General features: G+C 35.6%; 1 long non-coding RNA gene across 1 annotated transcript; it reads left to right on the top strand.

Moving 5' to 3' along the window:
- The first annotated feature begins 3,216 nt into the window (after window positions 1–3,216).
- LOC123535235 (uncharacterized) lies at window positions 3,217–25,781 on the top strand. Its single transcript, XR_008371731.1, has 4 exons — window positions 3,217–3,336; window positions 19,239–19,492; window positions 25,368–25,434; window positions 25,616–25,781. It is a non-coding gene; the product is annotated as an uncharacterized LOC123535235 (long non-coding RNA).
- The last annotated feature ends 1,611 nt before the right edge of the window (window positions 25,782–27,392 follow it).

Here is a 27,392-nt window from a genome sequence, read left to right as displayed (position 1 = left end):
TTTATGAAGAACAATGTAATACCGGTAATGGTATAGACTCCAAGAATACTGGTGACATTTTCTGCATGTCGTTATATAATTGAATAACTGTTCCCAACCTAAAACAAACCAAAAAGAAAAAAACAAATTTGCTTTCTTTTAAATTTTTATTGAACGTTTTTAACATTGCACTAACTTGTACAGTCATGTATTTGTTATGTTTGATACTTTCCCTGTGCTGGGAAAAGGATTCTATATTTTGTCACTGTTTCCATGATGATCGTGTGAGACTAAATGTTAGTTCGTAAATGCAGTACACATTGTAATCGTCAAAACTACGTCAACTGACCGAAGCGTTTGATGGAGTAGACGGTGCGATGCATGTAAAGGCTGAAAGCCGAAGCTTATCGTCTCGCCTCAGTTATGAGGAAATGGCGTTGCAAGAGAATATGAGGATTGTACTACGGACAGATGCCGATGCAGAGCCCTCATGTAAACCATGGTTTTGCTTCCTAACTAGAGTGGTATCAATCGTTAGTGTCATTGAATGTAAAGCCTAGAGAGAAAATGTTTTCTGAGAAAATATCAATAATAATTATACCAATAATATTGTCAAAATGTACCGGTAAGGGGAAGTAACACTGTGTCGGTCTACTGTACCGATAAGGGGAAGTAACACTGTGTCTGAGTTTGTAATCTCACAAGTATTAAAAAATAAGAAGACATACACCATGTACACGAAATAGAGTGATCAATGAGTTTAACTGTATATTTTACAACTTTTTGTCTTTACAGATGAGTTAGTATCATTTTTTTTCTGTGCGTAAAGTGCATCTCTTACAGAAAACAACAAAATGTGCCCACAGTTACTTTGATTTAAAGTCGACGAGATACAAATATTTTGTTGATATGACATGGAAAATAATACAAATATGTCTACGTAATCAAAACAGAAGAGACGCGCGGAGTGTAGATTATTTTTCGCTCTCTTTGCCCCCAGCATTTACTGACGCGGGAGGCATAATTATAGTGATTGTCCTGTTCGTCCGTCCGTACGAGGTTAACCAAATGGGACCGTTTCGTCTAGCATCAATACCCCTTCCTAGAATGACTTGATACTAATGCAGATGTAACCTGTGGCCATTCCTCATCTCTAGACATCGCCTGACCTCAGTTTGACCATGACCTTGACCTCATTTTGGACTTTGGTTGCTTTATATGGACGATCTCTTGGTTAACCAAATGGGACCGTTTGGTCTAGAATCATTACCCCTTACAAGAATGAACTGATACCAATACAGATGTAAACTGTGACCATTCCTTATCTTCAAACATCACCTGACCTCAGCTTGACCTTGACCTCATTTTGGACTTATGTGCAAAATCTACCGACAAGGATATGCCACTGGTGGTATCAAGCGTTTATTGTTTTCTTTTGTTTTTCTTTAGTCTATTTCTGTTTTTACATGTGAGACATAATAACAATATTATTCTTCATACCTGTAATCCAACGTTTTCCCGTACTTTTTTCACATAGGAGTTTTAGGGTTTTGGTGCGCGGCCTGCACATTGTACTCATTGTACTATATACTGTTTACGCCACTAAGAATTAATGTATTTGTAATACGTTATTTTGATTCATGTCGTTCACTTCATTGTCTATGTTACGTACTTGGGATGACTAGTTAGACTGGTTGTAGCCAAATATATTATCCTCTTTAATATTTTAAAAATATTATTAGTATTGTTATTAGTATAATTAATACTATTAGAATAAAAGTAGATAAAGCTCCTCAAATTAAGGTAATTTAAGAACAAAAACGAACACTACATGTATGCATTAAAAAGAATATTCACAGAGAAAGTTCGCCATGAGATTCGAACTGGTTTCGTTTAGGATCATTAACCCTACTGCCAAGACTACTGCGCTACAGTCACCTGCCAAACATTTTATTAACTACTTTAATATAAGTATTTTGTAAACAGTTTAATGACGTATTCCGTTTATACGTTAGAAGGTCAATCTTATGGGTCAGTGGCTAACAATAGTGAACATATTTTAGGAGGCCCGTCTATACAAGATTCAACTTATTTGCCTAAAATTAGAGGAAATGGACAAAAACGGAATTCGATATCCTCTAAAAGAAACTAAGGAGTTTGTAAACCGTATTCGGTAATACTACATGTCGTTTACTTGTGCTTCATTTATATAACATTTTGTTATTACAACAATAATCGAGAATGGGGAGGATATATGCATTATAGTACAGCAGTTTTACTTCTTCGTTAAGATTAAAGATAATTTTTTTTTTCAGATATAAAATTTTTCATTCAATTGTTTGTATGTATATATAGTCTATATGAGCATGCCAATTAAGTGTATAATCTAGATACATATCTTATTTCTTTGCCCTGTAACATTATTCTAGCTCTGTGTCGTTTATTTCAAATTTTAGATCATCTTCATTGAAGAACCGATTATCATAAATTCTGTTTTCTTTGGGTGTAAGGACATGCTATTTAATGATACACCCTTCGGTTTAGTGATAAAAGTATTTATTAAGGTCATGATGTAGCATTGATACATGATATATATTTAAAAAACGCTTAAATGCAGTAGTCGGAGCTTTAGACATTTCGGCCTTCTTCAGCGGCGTTTATTTAACAACGTATACAAGAAAACAGAAGCAAGGTTACGTCACTGCCATGCGTATTCGTACAACGTCCCACGTCTGTCAGTCAGCGGAGCAATATTCTTTGCGGAACGCTCGATGTAAGTAAATGACCCTTAATCTCTAGAAAAACGGAGGTCCGTACTCCTAGAATTGTCTAGGGATCAGATTCATGCAAGAGGTGCGGATCCGTACCCCTAGACACTTCTTTCAGACAAACAACAGGTGCAACCACCATCTACATGGACTCCTTCTTCCCCGCGCTATTATCGACTGGAATCGCCTCCCGACAAAGACCACTGACTGCACCACGATAGAAGCGTCCAAGCCAGCCTGGGAACCCTCACACGTCACCACTAGATGACCAGATATTTTGTAAATAGTTTTAACCCATAAGACACCTTTTACTGCTCTTTTATTGGGCTGCACAGAATTTTATGCAGGGCTTTCGAAATTCCGACTCGGATTCCAATCCTTATACCGGATGATGACGATGATAATGAAAGCATTCTGAAAGCCCTTTCGCCGGGCCTCACAGCCTCGCTTTTCACCACATAAGTCGTGAATTTTCCCGCGCCACTTCCACAGTTGCACTTATGGCGGTAAACCGAGGACGTGTTTTCTGATTGTTTGTTTTTTGGGTTCTTTGTCTGCTGTTAGGTCAGGGCTTTTGCAATGGTTAGCGGTAAGAAATAATTTTGTTTACATTTTACCGAGGATTTTAGGAGTCATGGCTTTTTAGAACCAATTTAAACAAAGTTAGAAATTGGCCTGGAGTAGGCTAAATTTATCTAATTTGACCAATAAATGACTGAAGTGTTCAGGTCTAGGAAAGAGGTATATTTACTACAGATTATCTATAAATTGACAGATTTTTCAATTTACAGATTGTGTGTATGAAAATTTATGAAATTACATTTATTCGTAAAACTGCAGCTTGAAATTAACTGGTTTATTTACAGTACTGTATGCGCAAATAAATTAACATCATTTGTGACTTTCAGCCACTTACTGACTGAATTTTTGGCATTTTCAAAAACATCAAAGTCAGAAATGACTGAAAGTTACAATTGACCTTTATTTAATATTTATGCATACCTATCTATCTATCTTCCATATATAGTCAAACCCCTGCTGGGGACCTAGACTTTGTGCGTCAACTAGCAAGAATGTTAAAATGAGTAAAAAAAGTAGTAGTAAAAAGAAAGAAGGAGAATGGTTAAAAACAGGTTAAAAATAGGGCAGGTGTATTTAAGGTGAGATGTGCTCAATCTGGCTTACAGCCTGACTGAACACTGGCCCAGACGAGTTGACAACATCTGAGGGCAAGGCATTCCAATGATATACTGTTCTAGGGAAGAATGAAACTTTATGGTAGTTGGATGAGGGTGAAACTTGAACGAATGCCTGGGAATGAGTGGTTCTGGTTCTGGAAGATCTAGTGTTGGGTGTTAGGTAGTCCGGTAGTGGGATGGCGACCTGGTTATGCAAGATGTTATAAAACATAACCAGGCACTGGTCAATGCAACGGAGTGCAAGGCGTCGCCAATTTAGGGAAGTCAGCGTGTTGTCTACTCTTGATGTACGGCCGTAATCGCGCTTGGCCCAGCGTGCAGCCCTGCGCTGCACAGACTCGAGCTGATCAATAAGAGTTTCAGAGTGGGGGTACCACACAGTGGAACTGTACACCAGCTGGGGCCATACAAGTATTCTGTATGCTTGTGATTTTAACCCTTCTGAGTGTACTTTGATGTTACGTCTTAGGAAACCCAATGTTTGATTTGCTTTTTAGCTCGACTATACGAAGTATAAGGAGAGCTATCCTACTCGCCCCGGCGTCGGCGTCTTTCCGCGTCCCCACCTTGGTTAAAGTTTTGGTGCACTTTCTCTTTTTTCAACTTATCTCTGTAATTACTTGATGGATTTGATTCAAACTTGAAATACTTATTCCTCATCATCATCCACATCATCTGACATAAGGGCCATAACTCTGGCACCAATATTTCATGAATTATCCCCCCTTTTCACTTAGATTTTCAGGTTAAAGTTTTGATGGACGTTTATTCCATCTCTGTTATTACTGAATGGATTTGATTCAAACTTAAAATGGTTGTTCAACATCATCACCCACATCATATGACACAAGGTGCATAACTGTCAGTCTCTGGCACCATTTTTTCATGAATTACTCCCCCTTTTTACTTAGAATTTCAGGTTAAAGTTTTGATGCACTAAAAATTCACTCTGTCTCTGTTATTACTGAATGGATTTGATTCAGACTTAAAGCAGTTGTTCAACATCATCACCCACACCATATGACGCAAGGTGCATAACTCTGGCACCAATTTTTCATTAATTATTCCCCCTTTTTACTTAGAATTTTAGGTTAAAGTTTTGATGCACTTTCACTCTGTCTCTGTTATTACTGAATGGATTTGATTCAAACTTAAAATAGTTGTTCAACATCATCACCCACACTATATGACACAAACTGCATAACTCTGGCACCAATATTTAATGAATTATGCCCCTTTTTGCTTAGGTTATACTTCTGTAGTGTTTGATACATTTTATCTTTACCTCTCTTATTACTTTAAGTTGATATTTTTGACATAGACTCAGGCTATTGTGCAATATCTTCATCCACAATTGGAGTTATTAAACACTCCAGTGACAACTCTAGTTTCCTCAGATGTACCCAGTTTCACTATCCAGCATCGAAATAGGCGAGCGCGCTGTCTCCTGTGACAGCTCTTGTTTGGTGATGTTGTCAATGTGGTCATTCCATGTAAAGTTGTGTGATATAGTTATGCCAAGGTATTTTGCAGATGGTACTGTTTGTAAGATGGTTTTGTGTAAAAGGTACTATGTTGGTATAGGTGTTTTACGCTTAGTGATCTGTATTACTAGGCATTTAGACGGATTGAATTTCATGTCCCATTTTGTTTCCCAGAATTCCAGTTGCTGTAAGTCTTGCTGTAGTAGACTTGAATGGGAAGAGACAGTCAGAGAAAGGTAGATGGCCGTGTCATTGACAAAGAGTCAAACTTTAGTGTTTAGCAAAGTCAGGTAGATCGTTGATATAGATAAGAAATAAGAGAGGCCCGAGGAAGAATCATAACTCTGGCCTAGCTGAGTAAAATCAGAAAGAGAACACCTGTTGCAAAATTTCATTATAAGGCGATAAAACAATCCTTTATAACGTTTTATGACTTTAGGAAAAAAATTTTAATATATATGTAACACAAGCATTTTATGTGTATTTTTCACTATGTCAAGGGCCATACAGTAACTCAAATCTGGCTGAGTGAAATCACAAACAGAACACAGGTGGACAACTTCACATGCTGTTTACAATTAATATTTTATAACTCTTAAGGCAGGGCTCTGAAATATTGAGGAAATCTCTTGTAAAAATTAATGCTGTACTAAAATTGGTTGAGAAGCATCAGTTGTCTCGTTACAAAAAAAAATTTAGACGTATGTGTGTATAGCTGTGTACGAAATTCAGATCTGAATCCACTAGCCTGTTCGGGCTACCAGATAGGGAATTTTCCAAGCCCAACACCAATTTCACTAGCCCGAACTTTAACACCTTAAAATACTTAAGTTTTGCACCATATGACATTAAATCGTTCTACAGACATTTCTATGCATGTTTGAAGGAATAAAAAAGACATATGTTTGCTATGTTTTCAAAAAAATTTAACTCTAAATACTCCAGTCCAGATCAGCATCACCAGAGTCCAAAAGCACCGGACATGACACTCCTTGCCAAACGAAATCTAAACTCTAACGACCGATTTTTTTAGGATCTGCACTCGCCAATTACTGTTACTCTGACGGACAATTTGGAAGATGTCAAAATGAGTGCTAAATACACACAAACGCTGATAGCATAATTTAAGCTCCGCCTACTTCAGGTACTTGTGAGATTTTCGCGAGAAGTGTGAAAGCTAAACAAATTATCCGTTACACTAGAGGTAATTGTATTCAGCCAATTAGCGTTGCGGTTACGTCTTTGACACTTGGCGTTTGAGGGAATCTCTCATAAAAATTAATGCCGTACTAAAATTGGTTGAGAACAGCATCAGTTGTTGCGTTACAAAAAAAAAATTTAGACGTATGTGTGTATAGCTGTGAACGAGAGCTATCCTACTCGCCCCGGTGTCGGCGTCTTTCCGAGTCCCCACCTTGGTTAAAGTTTTTTTTACACTTTCTCTTTTTTCAACTTATCTCTGTAATTACTTGATGGATTTGATTCAAACTTGAAATACTTATTCCTAATCATCCGCATCATCTGACATAAGGGACATAACTCTGGCACCAATATTTCACGAATTATTCCCCCTTTTCACTTAGATTTTCAGGTTAAAGTTTTGATGCACTTTCACTCTGTCTCTGTTATTACTGAATGGATTTGATTCAAACTTAAAATAGTTGTTCAACATCATCACCCACATCATATGTCACAAGGTGCATAACCCTGGGGCACCAATATTTCATGAATTATCCCCCCTTTTCACTTAGATTTTCAGGTTAAAGTTTTGATGCACTTTCACTCTATCTCTGTTATACTGAATGGATTTGATTTAAACTTAAAATTGTTGTTCAACATCATCACCCACATCATATGACACAAGATGCATAACTCTGGCACAATTTTTCATGAATTATTCCCCTTTTTACTTAGAATTTCAGGTTAAAGTTTTGGTGCACTTTCACTCTACCTCTGTTATTACTGAATGGATCTGATTCAAACTTAAAATAGTTGTTCAACATCATCACCCACACCATATGACGCAAGGTGCATAACTCTTGCACAATTTTTCATGAATTATTCCCCTTTTTACTTAGAATTTCAGGTTAAAGTTTTATGCACTTTCACTCTATCTCAGTTATTACTGAATGGATCAGATTCAAACTTAAACAATTGTTCAACGTCATTATCCTTATCATATGACACAAGGTGCATAACTCTGGAACCAATTTTTCATGAATTATTTCCCCTTTTTACTTAGAATTTTAGGTTAAAGTTTTGATGCACTAAAAATTCACTCTGTCTCTGTTATTACTGAATGGATTTGATTCAGACTTAAAATAGTTGTTCAACATCATCACCCACACCATATGACGCAAGGTGCATAACTCTGGCACCAATTTTTCATTAATTATTCCCCCTTTTTACTTAGAATTTTAGGTTAAAGTTTTGATGCACTTTCACTCTGTCTCTGTTATTACTGAATGGATTTGATTCAAACTTAAAATAGTTGTTCAACATCATCACCCACACTATATGATACAAACTGCATAACTCTGGCACCAATATTTAATGAATTATGCCCCTTTTTGCTTAGGTTATACTTCTGTAGTGTTTGATACATTTTATCTTTACCTCTCTTATTACTTTAAGTTGATATTTTTGACATAGACTCAGGCTATTGTGCAATATCTTCATCCACAATTGGAGTTATTAAACACTCCAGTGACAGCTCTAGTTTCCTCAGATGTACCCAGTTTCACTATCCAGCATCGAAATAGGCGAGCGCGCTGTCTCCTGTGACAGCTCTTGTTTGGTGATGTTGTCAATGTGGTCATTCCATGTAAAGTTGTGTGATATAGTTATGCCAAGGTATTTTGCAGATGGTACTGTTTGTAAGATGGTATTGTGTAAAAGGTACTATGTTGGTATAGGTGTTTTACGCTTAGTGATCTACAGTCATTGATTCTAAATAAGAATGTAAATTTGCCCTCATTTTGTGTCTCGGACAAGTATAGGATAATCTGACTGGTATATTTGGGTCTATTGGGTTTTGTTATGCAAAACTACAATACATCTAAGCAGACAAACACTTACTTTGTACTTTTGATGTCAATATTAGGTGAGATATTCCATTTATCAAAACAAAATAATGAAAATGTTCATGTCGCCACTTCAAAGTATTCAATTTGTCTGTGTGTAAATAACAGGGAAAACTTATTTCCGGTGCTATTTAGTGTTTTTTTGTATTTAGCATTGTCAGAGTAGGAATAAAAATATCACCAGAGAAATACTTCATGTATATCTTGTTTAATAAAATCGTAAACACGTTGTCTCCAAAATGGCTGCAAGATACGTTACATGGAAATCTCAGTGCAAAAATATAATTAAGAACGATCTATTGTGCCTCCAATAGTGATTTCCGAACTAATGAATCAATTTGCTACCCCGAATTGATATCGTATACATCCACCAATAACACCTGATCTTTTTAAAATGGGTCAAATATTGAAATCGGCACTGCTACTTTAACTCATGCAAGATACGTTACCTGTAAAAGCAGTTAAAGCTTTGGAATGAAGCAGAATGGTCAAGATTTAAAAGTATTGCTGACTCGCTGTTCACATAATATTTAACAGAAACTTAATTTTAAACAGTATGAAGTTAATTTTCTTTCATAAAACCTTAATCAACTTTAATCTCGCAAGATACGTTACTGCAAGATACGATACAGTCTAGCAAGCACTTAGACACAACAATATATTTATGATGTAATCGCATCGATTTCTGACAGTACTAAAAACATGATTCAGTGTGTCAATAACTTCGTAATTTTGGAAGCCATTTTACCATTGTTTTGTGTCTGTATACTGCTCTCTGCATCATCTGAAATCGGGGCAAGTCAATTTTATATCTAAATAATGATATTATTTTGGCAGATTTTATTTCACCAACTGCTGTTTATGTCTTTATGAAACTGTTTTACTACGACAAACAACAATTTCAGAAATCGAAAAGAAATGTCTGTGCCATTTGGACGTGCAGTTATGGTAACGTTTCTTACACATACAGTAACGTATCTTGCTGTTTCGAAATATTGTCCTTACATCATAGTTAAATCGTAAAAATAACATTTCCATGGCAGAAAAACTTTTCTTTAACAATGGTTGAGGTATCTTACGCACAATTTATTTTAAACAAAATGGTTTGTCCAAGTATCGCGTCCATTTTAACATAGGCATTTCATGCATCATGTAGATATAGCCAGTTCTTAAATGAACAGTTGATGTTTTGAAGAAATGTCTACCATTTTTCCTTATATAAGAGGAACATGTTGCAGATGTGTATTTGCACTAGCACAATGAGCATGTATTTCTAGTTAAAGTGTTTGATTTTTTACCCAATGCTAACAATTGGACTATATGTGTAGTGGTAACGTATCTTGCTGATAGAACGACTGAAATCATACAATCCTATCTTTATATATATATATTACATTTTTGCGCACTGGACAAACAACAACAACACGATAGCAACAATACAAATACAACATGTATAATGATAATTATAATCATCATCATCATCATCATTATAATAATACTTACTATATTTGTAATATAGATCTAATAATAATAATAATTGTAATAATAATAATAATAATTCATAATTAATACTATTATTATGATTTGTATTTTTATAATAATGATTAATACTGATGATAAATATTAAAGATAATGATAATTATTGTTATGCGTGGAAGGTTCACCGGATCTACGGTAACAAACGTGAAGGTGATACTTCCGAGAAAGGTATATCCCTTTTTACTTGTAAATGACCATAGAAACAATTGCAAACATACTGAAATCAGATTTAGGCACCAAGACTCGAAGTATTTTATATTTGGTAAGAATAACTATTTTTATTTTTATGATATACCTCTTCTTACTCAATCAATTCTCTGAAACAAAAAGTGTCAAAAGTCACGAAAGTACTTGTTGTTAAAAACCACAGTTATTATGCTGCAAACTGTATAGACCTAAAAAAGTGGCAGCTGATCCGGACCTGTATTATTTACTGCTCAATAATCATGTCTTCGCAAACTGACACACATCAATTTGTCTTTGTCTGTGTTTTCAATAAAATCGCGATGTTGAGTCATTTGGGGTCGCAGCTTACAACGGGAAGTGATACTTGGCCAAAGTGATGGATACCGATGAAGAGGAGGCACACATTAGTTTTAGGAAACTAAATCATGAGATGGTGTTTTGTACAAATTTTGTACACGAATTTTGGGTTTCCTTTGCTGATATTCTAGTCACCGCAAATGAACACAAGCCAGCTGAAAATTTTGAGATTTCATTTCTCCTAGACAAAAATAAAAAAATAATGTTATTGTAAACAAGTTGCTGGCCGCAACTAGAGTATGCAAGATACGTTACCAATGAGTTTCTCTGTGTTCCAGTATATCTGCGATCTGAGTATATATAAGTAATTAGGGTTCCGGTATATAACATCTGCTTTGTAGTTTATCAGGTGTTGAGATTTAATTGTTTTTGACTTCTCAGTAGAATGTTTGAATACAAGACAAGATACGTTACATTTGGTATCTTTAGTTTAGAATTAATTCTTGTTCCAGTTGAGCTTATTTGTGTTAAAATTATCAATAAACTGTAGCCTACTGGTTTTATTATGACATAATTTTGGTGTTTAAAGTTCAGTTGATGTCAGAAATTTAGCTTATGCTGAACTGTTAAGTCAGTAATACTTTTAACTGTAGATATGTTTACTGTTTTGAAATAATATCTACAAGAAACGTCTGTAAAAATTTTTTCAGTAAAAGCAAAGTTTAAATCAGTACCTATGGGTAAAGAAAATATTATACCAACATGAATGATAAGATATAGTACTCTGTAAATAAGTACCATTCCTTTTATATGTACATAAAACATACCCAAGTAGTTCAGTAACGTATCTTACATGTTAAAAACATTAATTTCATTCAGACTAAATTTTCTTAAACACTATTTCTGATCAGGATCAACGGCAACTAGATTCATATTACTGATAGTTTCAAGAACATATTAAGTGCACATATACGTAAAAGCAAAGAAATTATTTTTTTGGTGCCAAGCAGTTGTTATTTTGTCATTCTTATGTAGAATTAATGCTGTATTACTAGGCATTTAGACGGATTGAATTTCATGTCCCATTTTGTTTCCCAGAATTCCAGTTGCTGTAAGTCTTGCTGTAGTAGACTTGAATGGGAAGAGACAGTCAGAGAAAGGTAGATGGCCGTGTCATTGGCAAAGAGTCAAACTTTAGTGTTTAGCAAAGTCAGGTAGATCGTTGATATAGATAAGAAATAAGAGAGGCCCGAGGAAGAATCATAACTCTGGCCTAGCTGAGTAAAATCAGAAAGAGAACACCTGTTGCAAAATTTCATTATAAGGCGATAAAACAATCCTTTATAATGTTTTATGACTTTAGGAAAAAATTTTTAATATATATGTAACACAAGCATTTTATGTGTATTTTTCCAGTGCTCGCGCTGCCAATCGACATTATCGCCAAATGGCGATTATTTTATTGAAGTGTCGATTAAAACGCAATTTTTGGCGATAGAAAATGGCGATTAATTAATAAAAATGCTACAAAAAATATTGCAAAAAATTGTTGGAACATATGTAGTTTTATCGACAAAAACGTGCGAAGTCGGAAGCAGGAAGCGTATATGCCCAGAGGCATAATTACCGCTTCTAAACGGTGACACGCTAAATGGATTTGTTTATCGCCAACACGCGTACGAGGTATACTTCACTAATTGATCCGCATGTGTGCACTAATGATCGTATAGAAGTTTAAAGCAACAATTATCATCACTTTGTCCTTGATCATTTAATCGCCATTAATTACCAAACAAACAAATTAATTAAACATAATTCCTTCAGATTCTATGTCCGACTCGAGACTTTTAGACAGCAACAAGTGCGTTTTTGCATTCCGTCTGTCCGCGGACAAGCACAAATTAACAGTAGGGATTTACATTACATTAGCTTACACATTCTTTTTTACCTTAAAGTTTAGAAAGTATCTTACCTTGACTGGGTCAGTAATTTCCTTAAATCCACTTAATTTTACTCATATTTTTCAAAACCGAGACTTACTTTCTGTGACTTAAATAACTTAAATTTACCCAAATACACCTGCCATCAGAAACTGGGTTTAACCTGTTTGACAACTGTTTCTTTTAATGTGTGCCCACACCAGCAGATCAAAGAAGACACCAGCAGATCAAAGAAGACCTGTATTCCATGTGATGTCATAGTGATGTCACTGCTATTGACATGTATTTAATTCAGAACCAGCATCAATACACACCTGTTATTTAAAGTGACTGTGACTTTGAGTGCATTATAGCACTGGGAGTTGATTTATTTTTTGCTGATATGGAATTAACTTTTTTAAATTGTATTTATATTCAAAGGGTTTTCTTAGTTTGGGCAATCATTGCAAGAGTGAAAAAAAAAACACGTTAATCTGCAGTTTAATCACATTAGGCCATTATTTTTTTATTTTTTGGTTTACGAACTGCCAGGATGACACATGGTCGTAGGAGGAGGGAAAAAAAATAAAATTAAAAAACAGAATCAGAATTTTTTTTCTCGGTAGGAAACGGGCCTTTGAAAGGAATATGGGTAAATTCTACATAACATCACACAGGCTGCATGTGTTAATCTTCTTTCCCACTTATGATGCTTTTTCCTGCAAATATACCTGTGACCTTGGTTATATTTGATTAAAAATGAGCCTTGGGGCTTGTCATAGCAGCTTGAGAAAAAAATTTGTCTAGGTATTTCTGTGAAATTACATTAATATACAGCTGGGCAGGTAGCTGTAACATTTTTCTTGAAAGGACTGTACTATACATAAAAACTGCATATATTCTCACAAACTAAATGATTGGAGACATAGAAGTCATATGTTAAAGACTGACTGAAATTAATACCTTCTGTTAAACCAACAGATGGAAGAATCTAATATTCCCCACATTTGAACAACACTGTCAGATCTTAAACCCATGGATATATGATTTTACACTCAGCAGCTTTCAAGCATCTTGGCTGTTTATGGACCCAGTCTGAAACTTAGGGGTACAGCTATATGACAACATACACTGCACTGTGCCTAATAAGCAATTATCTTTTTAAGTGTTAGGAATAGGAAGTGTCTAGCCATCTGGTAAACAGACACCTAGCCTATGTCTGTTAACTGGAATCCTTGCCTTTCCTCATATGGTTTTCTTGGTATTTGTTAATTTATTTTATGATAGGCCATGTAACACAACAGTTCATCTTTGCAATGATCTTTGAAAATTCTGTTAGTCAATATTTGTCTTGCCACATCTACTGCACAGCTACATTGGAAAAGAAAGTAATTACATCTATAATCAACATTAATCTGATGTTAATATATAACGTACAATAATTTCATTAAAAATACGTCATTCATAACTTATAAACAAATAGGTTACCGGACGCCAAAAAGCTGTACAGGCTAAACGTTTGCTTACCGGGCCTTACAATTACACAGTTTTAATGTCCCCTGTACCAATTTATATCATCAAACAAAAGTACTGTCATCATTGTGTATTTAAATGATATTTTTCGGGAAAAAATGCTTTCAAGTTCGCGTAATAAGCGGTGCATAGAATTACCGTAATAAGCATTGCGCTATTGGAACGACAGTTACCATAAACGTAGTTGTATACTAAATACAGACTGCATATCACCGACAATTGGCCATTTTTTCAGGAAAGCACTACATCGCAACTTTGAATGTTCTTGCATTTTCATTAAAATTACTTCAAAACTTTGGAAATAATACAGCCTGGGCGCAGCCATTTTTAAACGTTTCGTAAATTGCGTAACAAGCATGCTGATTGGGCGCAGTATATATCGGAAATTTTAATTGGACGTTTACGTCATGCATAAGATATGAAGTTTAAAAATAGAATTATAGGAATTCCTAATGTTGATTTGGCTCGTTCGCCGTGACGGATATTCGAAGAACGAGACTTTTTTTTTTCTTTTTGGAATACGCGATGCATTTTTTCTTCTGCAAGCTTTCATGTCATAGCGGAGGAAATAAAAAAATCACGTTTTTCCAATTTTATTTTTTTTCTGAAAACACGTTTTTTTGAGTGGCGGTTCCGTAAACCGAAAGATCAAAAATAAAAGGCCTTAGATTCACAAGGTTTACAAGGATAAGAAAACAGAATCACTGACATTTGTCTAAATACCCTGTTTTATGTTTTTCATTGAAATGCGAAAGCGCATGTGAATTATGCGCGCGCCAAGTTTGTCTATTTTTTTCCCTGAAAAAAATGTGGCTATTAATTTATAATGGCCAGGGCTAGCACTGATTTTTCACTATGTCAAGGGCCATACAGTAACTCAAATCTGGCTGAGTGAAATCTCAAACAGAACACAGGTGGACAACTTCACATGCTGTTTACAATTAATATTTTATAACTCTTAAGGCAGGGCTCTGAAATATTGAGGGAATCTCTCGTAAAAATTAATGCTGTACTAAAACTGGTTGAGAAGCATCAGTTGTCTCGTTACAAAAAAAATTTAGACGTATGTGTGTATAGCTGTGTACGAAATTCAGATCTGAATCCACTAGCCTGTTCCGGCTACCAGATAGGGAATTTTCCAAGCCCGACACCAATTTCACTAGCCCGAACTTTAACACCTTAAAATACTTAAGTTTTGCACCATATGACATTAAATTGTTTTACAGACATTTCTATGCATGTTTGAAGGAATAAAAAAGACATATGTTTGCTATGTTTTCAAAAAAATTTAACTCTATAAATACTCCAGTCCAGATCAGCATCACCAGAGTCCAAAAGCACCGGACATGACACTCCTTGCCAAACGAAATCTAAACTCTAACGACTGATTTTTTTAGGATCTGCACTCGCCAATTACTGTTACTCTGACGGACAATTTGGAAGATGTCAAAATGAGTGCTAAATACACACAAACGCTGATAGCATAATTTAAGCTCCGCCTACTTCAGGTACTTGTGAGATTTTCGCGAGAAGTGTGAAAGCTAAACAAATTATCCGTTACACTAGAGGTAATTGTATTCAGCCAATTAGCGTTGCGGTTACGTCTTTGACACTTGGCGTTTGAGGGAATCTCTCATAAAAATTAATGCAGTACTAAAATTGGTTGAGAACAGCATCAGTTGTTGCGTTACAAAAAAAAAATTTAGACGTATGTGTGTATAGCTGTGAACGAAATTCAGATCTGAATCCAGTAGCCTGTTCAGGCTACCAGATAGGGAATTTTCCAAGCCCGCGACACCAATTTCACTAGCCCGAACTTTAACACCTTAAAATACTTAAGTTTTGCACCATATGACATTAAATTGTTTTACAAACAAGTTTGTCTGTTGTGTCAGCAGGTGAAATTTCAGTGTATTCTGTTGATTGATTAAAATATGTTCACCAATTCACCATTCTCCAAAACTGAAAATGACTGTCACAAAATCAAAACTACAAAGGGTGCAGAAAATTCGGATGAAGCCAAAATGTAGTGACCTCAAATTTCAGAGTGGATTTAAAGGGTATCAGTAGTTGGACTACATTATAGACTTCAATGTTAGTAATGTAACATCTTATTACAATGAACTAGATCTACGGTCGAAATTTGTTGTCCACAAGATATTGAAAAGTCCACACATTTTTAGCTCGACTACACGAAGTATAAGGAGAGCTATCCTACTCGCCCCGGTGTCGGCGTCTTTCCGAGTCCCCACCTTGGTTAAAGTTTTTTTTACACTTTCTCTTTTTTCAACTTACCTCTGTAATTACTTGATGGATTTGATTCAGACTTGAAATACATATTCCTAATCATCCGCATCATCTGACATAAGGGCCATAACTCTGGCACCAATATTTCACGAATTATTCCCCCTTTTCACTTAGATTTTCAGGTTAAAGTTTTGATGCACTTTCACTCTATCTCTGTTATTACTGAATGGATTTGATTCAAACTTAAAATAGTTGTTCAACATCATCACCCACATCATATGTCACAAGGTGCATAACCCTGGGGCACCAGTATTTCATGAATTATCCCCCCTTTTCACTTAGATTTTCAGGTTAAAGTTTTGATGCACTTTCACTCTCTCTGTTATACTGAATGGATTTGATTTAAACTTAAAATTGTTGTTCAGCATCATCACCCACATCATATGACACAAGATGCATAACTCTGGCACAATTTTTCATGAATTATTCCCCTTTTTACTTAGAATTTCAGGTTAAAGTTTTGGTGCACTTTCACTCTACCTCTGTTATTACTGAATGGATCTGATTCAAACTTAAAATAGTTGTTCAACATCATCACCCACACCATATGACGCAAGGTGCATAACTCTGGCACCAATTTTTCATTAATTATTCCCCCTTTTTACTTAGAATTTTAGGTTAAGTTTTAATGCACTTTCACTCTGTCTCTGTTATTACTGAATGGATTTGATTTAAACTTAAAATAGTTGTTCAACATCATCACCCACACCATATGACGCAAGTTGCATAACTCTGGCACCAATTTTTCATTAATTATTCCCCCTTTTTACTTAGAATTTTAGGTTAAAGTTTTAATGCACTTTCACTCTGTCTCTGTTATTACTGAATGGATTTGATTCAAACTTAAAATAGTTGTTCAACATCATCACTCACACCATATGACACAAGCTGCATAACTCTGGCACCAATATTTAATGAATTATGCCCCTTTTTGCTAAGGATATACTTATATAGTGTTTTGATACATTTTATGTTTACCTCTCTTATTACTTTAAGTTGATAGTTTTGACATAGTCTCTGGCTATTGTGCAATATCTTCATCCGCAATTGGAGTCATTAACTCTTTGGGGCCGAAATGCGACTAAAGGCGCTATATTTTCTACCCCTGTAGCGTCAAAATCCGACTATACGCGCGCTATCAGGACCCCCCAGGACGGCGATTGACGAGTATAGTAGTGGCACCGAGATCATGCTGATTGCATCACGTACTTGTTAATTTTTGATAATCCTGATAAAAGCAAAATTATTTTGCATACCGGCTATTATTTCTTTGATGTTATAATTATTAATTATGCTAATAATTTGTTTCCTTGTTAAAATAAATGTTTGTAAATATGCAGTAAATGAAATAAAAAAGACAAACTCCGCTGTATTTCGTTTATACTGTATTTTAAAAGATTAAAATAATATCGGCTGCCAGAGATTTTTCTTACATTGAAGAAAATATTCATTATGCTGATTTTGATGTATCAGTTCTGTCGGATGATGATTCCGACGATGAAATTTCATTATCAGAGAAATATAGGGTCGGAAAATGTTAAGTTTTAGAAAGCTGAAATATTCGTACACTAATATTGCATTAAATTTAAATGGATAGAAATAACACAGCAAAACATGTTTCATACATAAAACTGTGTGTAAATAAACGCTTTTTGTAGATTTAACAATTTTCAAAAGATGGGTGTAAATATTACACCTTAATTGTCCCAGTGCGTGTCAAACAACATTTGTGTACATGTTTAGAAATTAATTATACATCAAAATAAACCACCAATATTCACTCAAAAACGGGTGTTAATTTGGAGTAATGCTGATGTAAATACTCGTGTTAATAATGTATTTCTATTTACTGGAATTTAATGTGCTTACATGTTAAAGAAAGTAATAAAATCGGACATGTTCAAATATTTATTAAATGCAATAGGGGTTTAAAAATGGTGAATGTTTCGAAGTGAAATTATTATTCTATAGATAAATTATGGATGAAAGTGGATATATATAAATATTTGTTCAAACTTGGAAGTATAGTTTGATTTACACCCACGTTAATAATATTTCCGTGCATGATTTCAATTGATTGCCTGCGAGTGTGATTATGATAAAATCAGATAATGTTCTTCGACGTCAGGTGGTAATTCTTATCTCGCCGCAGCATGTATATTATGATATCGGCCTCAGGGAGTTAAACACTCCAGTGACAGCTCTACTTTCCTCAGATGTGCCCAGTTTCACTATCCAGCATTGAAATAGTCGAGCGCTCTGTCTCCTGTGACAGCTCTTGTTAGCTTACCGGAGCACAAACTTTGAAAGTGCTCAAGGTGAGCTATTGTGACCAGTCTTTCACTGGCTTGTGGACACACTATCTTGCCGACTTTAAATAAAATTTATATTATTGTATTGTATTGTAGGCAAAATTTCACATGCTGAATAATATTCTTGTAAATTGTTTCTTAATTCAGAGTCAAATACTTATCGAGACAAATGCAACACAAAATTAGGCCCTTTTTATGCCTATTTTCCAGTAAGTCAAGGGCCATAGGTGTGGTCCGACTCTTAGATCCAAATTAAAACCACTGGTGCACTGCTTCCCATGCTGAATAACAATCCTGCAAGGTTTGATGACTCTGGGTCAAATACTTTTTGAGATACGAATGATACAAATTGGGATGGACAGACAAGGGCAACTCTAGGGCCCCCATGCATACCCCCCAAAAATGTTATATTTACTCAGTGGCAAAAGGAAGATCAACCATAAATACTTGGCATGTACGCAAGCATGCCATGCATGTACCAGGGTGTGGATAATATCACTTGAATAATAATAATAATAAGAACTTGTAATTATTGATTAGAAAAGAAGTGGCACTTTAAGTTCTTACTGATTGCTATGTCATACTTAAACCGAATGAAATGAACTTATGAATGTAAACTTCTGTCTTTTCAGGTGTGAAGGACATGTCAGCTGTCTAGGTCGTTGGGGGAACTGCCACTGGTATGTGGTGAGGAGGTCCGCATGGTTGTGGATGAGACCCAGTCACTAGACGAGGCCTTTTCTGCTGACCAGGTGTCAAATGGGGTTCCCTTGGTGCCAGCCTATAGGACATACCTTGGGGATGGGAAGATCTTCAGTTTCCAGAGTTGGCTCTGACTGAGGCAGGACCAGTGGAGGTTCTACTACCAGATATAGTTCTTTCCAAGGTGGGTCTTGCTTTTCCGCAGATTGAGCCTGTTCTTCCAGATCTTCTTGACTAGGTTGTATTCCAGTTAGTGTTTCTCTCATAGAAAATGCTGACCTTCTAACTATTAGTTATTTGGTGTACTAAGCAAGAGTTAGTAAGATTTCTTTAAAAAAAGTTTTAAAAGCACTGCTTAAAATCATTTGTCCTAGACCTTTGATTCAGGATCCAGGAAAAGCCCGCCCGCTTAGCTCAGTAGGTAAGAGCGTTGGTCTATGGATCTCCGGGTCGCGAGTTCGATCTTCGGGCAGGGCGTATGTTCTCCATGACTATTTGATAAACGACATTGTGTCTGAAATCATTAGTCCTCCACCTCTGATTCATGTGGGGAAGTTGGCAGTTACTTGCAGAGAACAGGTTTGTACTGGTACAGAATCCAGGAATACTGGTTAGGTGAACTGCCCGCCGTTACATGACTGAAATACTGTTGAAAAACAGCGTTTAACCAAAAACAAACAAACAGGATCCAGGGACACCAGAACTGTCTGCTGTTCAAAAACAGTACTTGACCCATTAAAACACTTTTTAGCTTGACTGTTCGAAGAATAAATAGAGCTGTCACTTTGGCGTCAGCGTCATACCTTGGTTAAGTTTTTCGTACCAGTCCACTTTTTGACAAAGTCTTCGAGATAAAGCTTTTAAACTTTCAACACTTGTTTACCATCACCATGTCCAGTTGTAGGCAAGAGTACCTAACTCTATCAAGGATTTTGGATCAATTATGGCCCCTTTAAACTTAGAAATCTTGGTTAATTTTTTCGTACCAATTCACATTTTGTGTAAAATGTTTGACATATGGCTTTGAAACTTTTATCGCTTGTTTATTATAACAGTCTCTATCTGTAGAGAAGAGTACGTAACTCGCAACTATTTTGACTGAATTATGGCCCTATTTGGACTTGGAAATTTGTACAATTCGTGTACAAGTCCATGTTTTGTCAAGACTATTTGACATGTGGCTTTGAAAGTTTGCACAATTGTTCATCATCATGATTTATATCTGTAGGCAAGAGTACATAACTCTTTCAACTATTTTGACTGAATTATGGCCCTTTTTTGATTTGGAAATTGTTTCAGTTTTCGTACAAGTCCATGTTTTGTCAAAACCATTTGACATGTCGCTTTGAAATTAGGTCAGTAGGTCTAAAAATAGAAAAACCTTGTGACCTCTCTGGAGGCCATATTTTTCACAAGATCTTCATGAAAATTGGTCAGAATGTTCACGTGACGCGCCTAGCTCGAAAAGTACTTGATACAAACTGATGAAACCTTGCATGAGTGTTTATCATTATATAAACTTGCGCACCTCCTATTTTTCGTCTGGCTGCGCCCCCTGTTTTCAGAGTTATGGTCCCTGAAATAGACAAAAATGCACATTTTCACCTTGTGACACGCCTAGCTCAAAAAGTATTCGATATAAATTGTTGAAACCTTGCATGAGTCTTAATCATGATATGAACTTGCGCACCTCCTATTTTTCATCTAGCTCCACCCCCTATTTTTAGAGTTATGGCCCCTGAAATAGTCAAAAATGCACATTTTCACCTTGTGACATGCCTAGCTCAAAAAGTATTTGATATAGATACATGAAACCTTGCATGAGTCTTGATTATGATATGAACTTGCGCACCTCCTATTTTTCATCTGACTTTGCCCCCTATTTTCCGAGTTATGGCCCCTGAAATAGTAAAAAAAAGCACATTTTCACCTTGTGACATTGTTAGCACAAAAAGTATTTGATATAGATTCATCAAAAACTTGCATGAGTCTTAATCATAATATGAACTTGCACAACTCCTATTTTTATTTGGGTCCGCCCCCTATATTTAGAGTTATGGCCCCTGAAATAGTTAAAAATACACATTTTCACCTTGTGATGCACCTAGCTCAAAAAGTATTTAATATAAATGGTTGAAAACTTGCATAAATCTTTATCATGATATAAACTTGCACACCTCTAATTTTTTGGCTGGCTCCATCCCCTATTTTTAAAGTTATGGTCCCTGAAATAGTAAAAAATGCACTTTTCCACCTAATTATGTGCCTAGCTCAAACAGTATCAGATGTAAATTCAGGAAACTTTGTTGGAGTCTTTATCGTGATGTGAACTTGCACAATTGGCATTCATCTTGAGAATCTTAGCTCTTATTACAGAGTTATGGCCCTTGAAATAACCAAAATAGTGGATTTTTTGTTTGTGATGCTCATAGCTCAAAAGTAAAGGGCCTAGAATAATAAATTTTTTTCATAAAACGATTGTTGGGGCTTACCCCATTAAGCGCAAAATTTGAATTTTTGGCCCCTTCATTTAGAAAAAATGACCAGTGGGGGGCACACCCTGTGTCCTACGCACATTTAGTTTGTATTCCTTTTAGTGTATCTTTAAATTAGAGATTTTTATACCCCGTTTAAAAAAAGGGACGTTTTATGGGAACCCCCCCTGGCGGGCGGGGGGGGGGGCGGGTCCACGGGACTTTGTCCGGACTTCTTCTACATGCATGGGGGGGTTTTGGGTAAAATTTGGGCACGTTGTTCACCTCATAAAGCGGAGTGTCATGCAAAAAAACCAGGTCCCTAGGTCAAGGTCAAGGTCACACTTAGAGGTAAAAAGGTAAAATTCAAAATATTTGCCGGAGCATTTTTCTTCTGCATGGAGGGATTTTGAATAACTTGGACAAATTTTTTACCCCCCATGGGGCGGGGGGTTTCTTTCAGTTTCAGATTTTTATACGCCCAAAGGACGTTTTTATGTAATGCGCTGGTGTCCGTCGTCTGTCCGTTAGCAATTTCGGTCCACCTATAATTCTTGAACCCCTTAAAAGATTTCAAGGGAAACTTAAAAACCAAATGTTCACCCCCCGGGGAGCCCACGGAGAAGCGCATTTTTTTGGATGTCTTGCTTCAAGGTCAAGGTCACCCCTTTGGGAGCAAAGGTCATTCGGGGTTTTGTTCATGTCCCTCTGTAACTCTTAAACCCCCTTGAAGGATTTCAAAAAATTTGACACAAATGTTCAACCACACCAAAAACAAAATCAGAACGCATGTTCCAGACGACCCCCTTCCCAATTTAAAGGGTCACACTTAAGGGTCAAAGGCATTATGACTTTGCTTGTGTTAATCCCTTGCATTGCATGCTCTTGTTTTTTTTTGGCTGTTTTTTTTTTGTCACTTACAAATTTTTTTTTTTTACTTCCCTTTTATGTTACTAAAAAATACATTGTAGTTTATTTTGAAACTTTTTATTATTGGCCGAGGAAAAACCAATACCACTTTTCGTTGGGTACAACAGGGGAGGTACCTCAAATTTTTAGGTGTATTTTACATACCGTACCGAAAAGGATTTTTTTTTGGGGATTTTGAATTTTTTTGGGACTTAATTTGTTTTTTGAATTTTTCCCTTTTTTTGTTTCACTCCTTTGGGCACACCCCCAATTTCTTTAAAATTTTTGCCCATCCTATTATGTAATCCTTCGGGGATATTGCTTGGCGGAGTCTTTTTTGTTGTAATTTGTTCGGAAAAACATTTGTTTTTTTTTGGGGAGTGGTTGGTTTTTTTTATAGTTTGTTTGGAGATGGTTTTGTTTTGTTCAGAGCTGGGACATTTGAATGATTTCTTTTTCAGACAAAGGAACTGTGAAACAGCTGCGGAAATTTAGCAAAAAATAGATTAGTTTTTTTGTTTTTAGATGATAATTTGACATGTTTTTAAAAAATTACCTGTTTGTGTTACTGCTTTTTAGGTTGCATGTTGACTGCAACAGACTACTAACACAGGGTTGGATGCCCCAACTGACACTGCTCTAAAGGTAATAGACACATTTTTTTACATCCGTTAAAATTGTTTAATCTAAATTTTTACGCTACTGAGTGTAAAATTTTTTTCTGAATAAAAAATGAGTTGTCCCTTTTTCAACCAATTAAAGGGAAAAAAGTTTTATTGCAAAAATTTTTTGTTTGTGTCGTTTTTAATTTTTTTCTATTTTCGAGGGATCTGCATTGGGAGAGCTATCGTTTGTTTTCAGTTTTGTACTATTCAAAAAGTTTGACATGTTTTAAAATCGAATAAAATGATTAAATACCATTTTTTTTCGTTATATTTAATTGCGTGCGTGGCGGCATTTTGGGGAAAGAGGGCGGGACGGCTTTTTTTTCCATTGCTGTGTTGGATTTTGAAGGTATTTTTTTAGTTTTTTTTTTTGGGGCAGTTGGTTTTTTTTTGGAGTGGTTTGCTTTTTTTCAGAGGTGGGGCGTTCGGATATTTTCTTTAAAACAAAGGAAACTGTGAAGCGCTGCTTGAATTCAGCAAACAAATAATTATTTGTGTTTTAAGTTGATATAATTAGCATGTTTTTTTTAAATTTTTTGTTACTGCTTTTTTGGGGTTGCATGTTGACTGCAGAGACTACTAAAACAGGTTGGGAAAGCCCCCAGCTGACACTGCCCAAAGGTAATGACACATTTTTTTTTTATACCCTTTTCCCGACAATTTAATAAAAAAATGGGATTAAAAGTTATAAAACATTGCAGTTTTTAAATTTAACTATAATTTATTAATCTTAATATCAAATTCGGTTGTGAAGGTGTTTTTTTTTTTGGTTATTCAATATTCCTCTTTTTTGCTGTTCCCCCAAAATGGGAAACCTAGGGTAAGTATTAGCTCACTTTTTCACTTTCGTCCCCTCAACGCAACAATGTATCTTATTATAAATTTATAAAAAAACCAACTTTTTTTGCTTTAGGGGACGACTAATGACAAAAAGGGGACTTTTTTTGTCAGCCTTGTCCTCGTCCTTTTTGGGTAGGGAACTCTGCAATTGAGACCATTTTAGGTGTCCATTTCTCTTTCAGCAGATAGGGAACTAAATTTGTAGATAGGGAAACTCTCAAGTATAAGGTTTATTAAGTAGCAGCGGATAATGCGTCTGCTTTGGAAAGGCATTTGAAGCCTGTAACTATGCAGCCGGATAATGCGTCTCCTAGGAAAAGGCATTTGAAGCATGTAACTGTGCAGCCGGATAATGCCTCTCCTATTGAAAGGCATTTGAAGACTGTCAGTATACAGCTGGATAATGCCTCTCCTATGGAAGGCATTTGAAGCCTTAAGTATGCAGCCGGATAATGCCTCTCCTATGGAAAGCTATTCGAAGTCTGCTAAAAAATAATATAACTGGTCTTTAGAATCAAATGGGTGGTATCAAGAACAGTAAGTAATTGCAAGTTGTGAAAGAGGATCAGGACATTATATCGGCCAGGCTCACATTTTGGGGGACTGTGAAAATTGTTTAAGCTAAATCTCTTAAGCTACTGAATGTTATAAATTCTTTTTCTGAATAAAAATTGAGTTGTCTTTTGCAACCGGAATTACAGAGATAATGTTTTTATTGCAATATTTTTATGTTTGTGTCGTATAGATTTTTTTCTATTTTTAGGGATCTGCAGTTGGGAGAGCTGACAGTTTTTCAGTTTTGTACATATTTTAATGTTATGACATGTTTTAAAATCTGAATAAAATGATTAAATACCATTTTTTATATACGTTATGATTTAATTGCGTGCGTAGGCGGCATTGTGGGAATGAGGGCGGGACGCGCGTTTTTTTTCCATTGCTGTGTTGGATTTTTGGAAGGTATTTATTTTTGTAGGTTTTTTGTTTGGAGGCAGTTGGTTTTTGTTTGGAGATGGTTTGCTTTTGTTCAGAGGTGGGGCGTTCGGATGATTTCTTTTAAGACAAAGGAAGCTGTGAATTCAGCAAACAAATAGATTAGTTTGTGTTTTAAGTATGATATAATTAGATATGTTTGTAAATTTTACCATGTTTTTGTGTTACTGCTTTTTAGGTTGCATGTTGACTGCAACAGACTACTAACACAGGTGTTGGATGCCACAGCTGACACTGCTCTAAAGGTAATAGACACATTTTCTTACATACCATTAAATTTGTTTAAGCTAAATCTTTTAAGCTACTGAGTTAAATTCTTTTTCTGAATGAAAATTGATTTGTCTTTTGCAACCGGAATTACAGAGATAATGTTTTTATTGCAATATTTTTATGTTTGTGTCGTAAAGATTTTTTTTCTATTTCCAGAGTGATCTGCAGTTGGGAGAGCTGATCGTTTGTTTTCAGTTTTGTACATATTTTAATGTTATGACATGTTTTAAAATCTGAATAAAATGAATAAATACCATTTTTTATATACGTTATGATTTAATTGCGTGCGTAGGCGGCATTGTGGGAATGAGGGCGGGACGCGCGTTTTTTTTCCATTGCTGTGTTGGATTTTTGGAAGGTATTTTTGTAGGTTTTTTGTTTGGAGGCAGTTGGTTTTTGTTTGGAGATGGTTTGCTTTTGTTCAGGGGTGAGGCATTCGGATGATTTCTTTTAAGACAAAGGAAGCTGTGAATCAGCTGCTGTGAATCCAGCAAACAAATAGATTAGTTTGTGTTTTAAGTATGATATAATTAGACATGTTTGAAAGTTATACCATGTTTTTGTGTTATACTGCTTTTTAGGTTGCATGTTGACTGCAACAGCTACTAAAACAGCGTGTTGGATGCCACAGCTGACACTGCTCTAAAGGTAATAGACACATTTTTATATACCATTTATCCTTTGACAATTTAATAAAAAACTGGTATTATAATATATAAACATTGCAGTTTTAACTTTTAACAGTATAATTATGTACATCTTAATATCTATAATTCCGGTTGTAGAAGGTGTTTTTATATGTGTTATTCAATATTCCTCTTTCTTGCTGTTCCCCCAAAATGTGAAACCTAGGATAAGTATTAGCTCACTTGTCACATCGTCCCCTCAACGCAACAGTTGTATCTTATTATAAATTTATAATAAGATCCAACTTTGTTGCGTTGAGGTGACGACATAATGACAAGGTGAGCTTTTGTGATCAGCCTTCGTCCGTCGTCCTTTGGATAGGGAACTCTGCAATTGCAGAGCCATTCTTAGGTGTCCATTTCTCTTTCAGCTAGATAGGGAACTAAATTGTGTAGATAGGGAAGATCTCTCAAGTATAAGGTTATGTAAGTATGCAGGCGGATAATGCGTCTCCTTTGGAAAGGCATTTGAAGCCTGCTAAAAAATATAACTGGTCTTTAGAATCAAATGGGTGGTGTCAAGAGCAGTAAGTAATTGCAAGTTTTGAAAGAGGATCAGGACATTACATCGGCCAGGCTCACATTTTGGGGGACAGTGAAAATTGTTTAAGCTAAATCTCTTAAGCTACTGAGTGTTATAAATTCTTTTTCTGAATGAAAATTAGAGTTGTCTTTTGCAACCGGAATTACAGAGATAATGTTTTTATTGCAATATTTTTATGTTTGTGTTGTATAGATTTTTTTTTCTATTTTCAAAGGGATCTGCAGTTGGGAGAGGTGATAGTTTGTTTTCAGTTTTGTACATATTTTAATGTTATGACATGTTTGTGTTTTAAGTATGATATAATTAGACATATTTGTAAATTTTACCATGTTTTTGAGTTACTGCTTTTTAGGTTGCATGTTGACTGCAACAGACTACTAACACAGGTGTTGGATGCCACAGCTGACACTGCTCTAAAGGTATAGACATTTTTTATATACCATTTATCCTCTGACAATTTAATAAAAACTGGTATTATAATATATAAAACATTGCAGTTTTAACATTTAACAGTATAATTTATGACATCTTAATATCTATATTTGTGTAGAAGGTGTTTTTAATTGATTATTCAATATTCCTCTTTCTTGCTGTTCCCCCCCAAAATGTGAAACCTAGGATAAGTATTAGCTCACCTGTCACATTCCCCATCCCCTCAAACGCAACAGTTGTATCTTATATAAATTTATAATAAGATCCAACT

This window comes from Mercenaria mercenaria, chromosome 7 (assembly GCF_021730395.1).
Source record: "Mercenaria mercenaria strain notata chromosome 7, MADL_Memer_1, whole genome shotgun sequence".
Lineage (NCBI taxonomy): Eukaryota > Metazoa > Mollusca > Bivalvia > Venerida > Veneridae > Mercenaria > Mercenaria mercenaria.
Note: the sequence above shows the minus strand (reverse complement) of the source record. Positions and strands in the feature narration are given on the sequence as shown.